The following is a 5,282-nucleotide window of genomic DNA, read 5'->3' as shown; positions in this document are numbered from 1 at the left end:
GCATCCCTAAAGATGTTGTCACAGAAACAGCAAGGAAAAATGTTATATGCACACTGCCTTGAATAAATAATCCTATCTATTAAGCTTTCTCATATTTTGTCATGTTGCAAATCCAAATAATATTCATTTTATTGGGATTTTATGTAATAGACCAACAAAAATAAAATATGATTGTGAAGTAAGGGAGAAAATTTTACACATATTTTTGCAAATATTACAAATTTCAAGTCATTGATGTTTCAGGTCTTTGATATCAGCCCATGAAGTGCAGCTCTCCAAAAGCGTATGTCACAACTTACTCACTCTGGGACTGACTTGTGATTGTTGACTAGCAGAGAAATGCTCAAGACAATCCATACTCTTTTCTTGTGTTGTTCCAAAATGGTGGAACGACCCATAGAGCCTAACTTGGGGCTGGTTTGAACAAAGCTGTTGACTGATTCACTTACTGTGAAGTTACAGATAAGGTTTGTCTTCAAGAATTATCAGTCAGACTTCCAATTCACAAATATGATAGGGTAGAAATTGCATTTGACCAATTTTCAAAGCAATATAAAGCAGCCTTTAGCAGTTTTTTCTCATTCCTAAATAAAACAAAGATTAAGATATAGGCTAATTATTTATAAACACCTAGATTCAAAGATAAATATCAAATATTAATGTGGAAATTTTGGCCTAAAAGAAAACCATACATATCTTAATACTGTACCTAGAGGTACAGTAGATGTTATGGGTTTGATAAAAATGTGTTTATTTCAGTCATTAAAAAAATGACAAAATGTGAAAAAAGTTCAGGAGATAACAGTTTTCACAAGAAATGTGTGGACCGAAATTTGTTTGTTTAACAGTAAAAACGTTGGAATTGATAGAACAACATGAGGAGAATAAAGAAAAATTAACAAGACAACAGCAAGAACAGCTAGTAGGTGACTTCGTTGAAGCCAAAAAGAATGTAAGACACTTCAGTCTTAACCTAGCAAATGACAACCAGATGCTATGGATGCACGCAGGTGTTTTTTCTAACACGTCAAGCACAGAATTGTGACTCATTGTTGCAAACCTCACATCTAAAAGTAGATGGGTACAATTTTTCAATGAGATTAAAACAGCACCTGTTGGTTCAGCATGATAAGGTAAACAATCCAGTTAAATATTGATTCAACAAGTTCAGCACAGGTTGTTTGCATAACACCACTAAAGCAAATAGTTTGTCTCCATTAGGGCAAGATCACTGCAGTAATGCAGAATCAGTCAAAACACATCGAGTAGTGGACCAAAGAGCTGAACCATGGATAGATGTGTAAAAATAAAACACAGCCATTTTTCTATTTTAAATAATGTGATTAATTAAATTAAACATTGGTTGGTAGCTGTTATTTAGGTTCAAGACAAGTAAAGAAAAAACTACTTTTCATTGATGCGGGGACTTGACTTGCAATAGTTTTCAAATCTCTTGAATTTCTTTACATTTCACCATTTGGTAGGGAAGTAGACTAACAGGTTTGTATGTTTAGTTGCTATTCTGATGGGCAAGCGGTTGCTCAAACTAAGAATTCATTCATTTATGCTACAGAAAAAAAGGATGGAGTTGTGGACTGCAGTGAAAGCCTGGCTCTAAGAATAACACCATTGCTGCTCTGTTTCACAGGTGCTAGTCTTCCTTTTAGTCATTTTATAAAATATGTGTAATGTAGTGCAACTTGTTTCAGCTTCATTTTGCACTTATTAATGGAGTATAATTCTACAATAACAACTCTGTTGCTATTCAATTACAATGGGCAAGCAAACACTATTATCATCAGCAAGCTTTATTTACCTATCATGGAGAATCATGCTTGACGTGGGTTATATGATACTGCCAGGAAAATGACACGGACCTTGATGCTGTTTGAATCTTGGTGAGCTTGTGGGCATTACAAATCCCGCACTGCAAGGCTGTCAACTGTGAGTGTGCATTTAAAATGCAATTATGTAAACTCAGACAACTGCCATTCACCATACGCCACGCAAAATGTAGACAAGATTGTCTCTGAAATGTTGCAATTTCCTCCAAGGTCTAAATGTATGGCTACCCCTCTCTCTGTGTGTTTCTTTCTCTCTCTCTGTATGTGTTTAAGTTAAAGAGTGTGCAAGAGGAAGACGAGCACATCCTTAGACAGTTCTCCATCACTTCAAAATAGCGCCTGCAGTTTCTCAGGTCAGTCATCCATTAAGACTCTTATTACTGAAGGAAGCCAAGGGTACACTGTGTCCTCACACTCTGATGTAAATAATAGCAGGTTCATCCCCACCATCTTTGCAGCCTCAACTGCTTTCCATTTTGTTTTCCTCATTAATGCATCTCATTAGACGGTATGATAGTTTGTGAGATTGTGTTTCCCCACGATATTAGAGTTTGAGGTCTAAATGCAATTTTTAGAGAGAAAGAAATAGGTGGACTGATTTCTTTTCTTGTAAATAAAAAATTCCTTGAGGGATACTTTTATGCTGCATTTATCATATAGCAAAAACAGACTCTCGTGATTTATGAAGAGTTCCACTTCAGCAGCTATAACACTCAAGGACAAAAATTTTAAAGCAAATTAAGCAAATGTTAACAGTTTTTTGACTATTGTCTGAGTTATGTTTGCATTGGAAAGAACGCCAGCTCTTTTCTTTAAGTGGTTCTCCTGACCTATCTACACACACAGGTTCTTGCTCTGTTTTTCTAAATCAGCTTTTAACACTCAGAACTATTGTCGCTCATAATGTTCCAGAACTTCACACATATATTTCTGAAAAGTAAGTAATTACTTTTCAGAAACGTAGATTTTTATTCTCATGGCAAAGTGAAACTATTACTAATTACAACTTCTTACAACCTCACTTCAGAAAATACAAAGTCACTCTTTAATTCTATTGTTGTCTTCTGTGATCTGATAAAACTAAATTGTAAGTGTTTTGCCATAATGACTATTGTAATACACACACACTTCATTAAATGTTCCAGAAAAAAACCCCAAAACATATTGAGTTAACTTTTACAGTTAACTAAATCAACGTGAATCCAGATAGAATCCAAAACATCTCCCCTCCCTCTCAGTCAGTGTGGATTTTCCCAGTGAGGCTGATTGAAAACACCAGGTTCTTGTCAGCACTGAGCGCTGATGGGAGCGCTTCCATGGCAACACATGGCCAGGTGACCTCAAAGAAAAGGAGAGCAAAATGAGAACAAAATCTTAAAGTTAAATTAGTAAATCAACAGATTAATTTTTGTCCCAAATGCAAACCAAAATATATGTTTATTAATTAATTAATAAGAGTCTAGAAAGTACAAAAATACAGCACCTGTTAGTGAGGGAGCGCATCCCTCACATCATAAACTTAAGAAATGAGAAAGTAATTATCTTATTCTGATATTAAGCAAATAAAGTGTTTTTTGTTTATGTCAATGTAATCTGATTTAAGGGGGTGTAGGTTACTATGAAAAAAATAAGTTCTTTGAGCCTTATATCATGTTATAGACAACTGCCACTCACCATACGCCATGCAAAATGGACACATTTTGTGTGACAGCAAGGTACATAAGGCTCTATGCCTTGATATAGAGCCTTATGCCTATTTTATGAAAAAAAATCACATTCTTTATGTCTTATTTTAGCTTTCTTCTATTTTTATTTACAGAGCTTTAATCAGCGGCTTCCAGAAGTGCACAGCTACTGATTGGAAAATTTTATTTCTTTTCCATTTTTATCCACATGTTGAGACAATTACAGACTCATGAGTGAAAAAGGAGTCTTTTTTTATTTGTTGGTGTGTGGTTAAAAGAGGAGCTAGAAGCAGAGATAAGCACAGAGAATCGTGACAGAGATTACCGCTCAGCAGCTGATCAGAACAGGCTGAGCTTCTGCAAAAGTAGAGCCAGGTTGAGGGGATCAGGAAGAGGCTAAGAAGAGCCAGGAGAGACTCGGGATGTAAGGTAGAATCACTGAGTTATATCTGGCCAAAATAAAATGATTAAAATTAGGTATTAGGAAAAAAAATCCTGTACTCTTAAGAAAGTCAGTTTAAAAAAGAGAGAAACAATTGTGTCCAAATAAATGAAAACATGTGAAGTATTTGTTATTTCATAATTAGTCTCACAATTAAAAAATATTTGACAAAGTTTTGTTACAAAAACAATATATTTTCTTAGTAATACGATTTAACTTTAGTTGGTGCTGTAACAAACCTGTAGCCTTCAGTAAGATAACCCAAGCTGCAATCATGACATTAATTACAAATAATGGCTGAATGAATTCCAAGATGATGAGTAGGAGAAAACCACATGCCTATATGTTTTTGTTTGTGTATGTGTAGGAGATATTCTGAGATAGAGGCAGAATGTTGACCATCTGCACAAAACAGGCTGCTGTTTAAATGGCAGGAGGTGTAGGGGAGTCAGTGCCAGATCGCATAGAGCAAAACACAGATGCTTGGCCATTAAACGGAGTTGCCAGTCCATCACCACCCAACTGCAATGAGCTCTAGCTGACAGTGAGAGTGTGCCATAAATTTTATGCGAGTCCAGAACATTTGTCTGTTGTAGAACATGATTAAGGACTCATCTTCGAACACTAAAAAACGATTTATTACGTTGACATTTACTGATGTTTGGATTTTTATAATGTCTCAGAGGAGTGACTAAACAATTTAAGCCATTTATAACCTCATCGATCATTTTCCTGCAAAACAACACAGACACAGTGGTGGAAAAGGTATTTAGCTCCATTAAAGGTTTCTTCAGCTTTTGCTCAGACTGTTGGTCATCAAATGAACTATATCACACCAATACAATCTTGGTAAATACAAAAAGAAGTTTTTGAATTATTTTTTGTTTTATTCAAAGCAACCTGTACCTATGTAAAAAGTTTAAAATAATACGCTGATTAATTTTTTCTCAAAAATGATCATGTTCATGGCTCGTGTCTTCCACAGCTTTAATACCAGGAAATCAGTAAAACCGAATAAGTCTGACAAAATGAAATCACAGGGAAGAAAATAATGGCTCATTCTGTCTTTTTTTTAAACTGTAAAATTAAAATAAATTTTTTGTCGAGTGGAAAAGAAAAAAATGTTCTTCTTTTTTTATTAATGTTCAGCTGAGGATTCAGTGACGCTCCATCCTTTAAGAGAATGCTTCACTTGAAGCTATGTGCATATGGATGAAATATCTTATAGGAGAAGTCTGAAAATTATGATTGCATTTTCTTATTTTTAAAGGCCAGTGTATACCGCTCCTTTCTTGTGTGGTTTCTAAGAGG

Source organism: Gambusia affinis, linkage group LG15, assembly GCF_019740435.1.
Source record: "Gambusia affinis linkage group LG15, SWU_Gaff_1.0, whole genome shotgun sequence".
NCBI classification, from domain to species: domain Eukaryota; kingdom Metazoa; phylum Chordata; class Actinopteri; order Cyprinodontiformes; family Poeciliidae; genus Gambusia; species Gambusia affinis.
The sequence above is the reverse complement of the archived record's forward strand: the minus strand, read 5'-3'. Positions refer to the sequence as shown.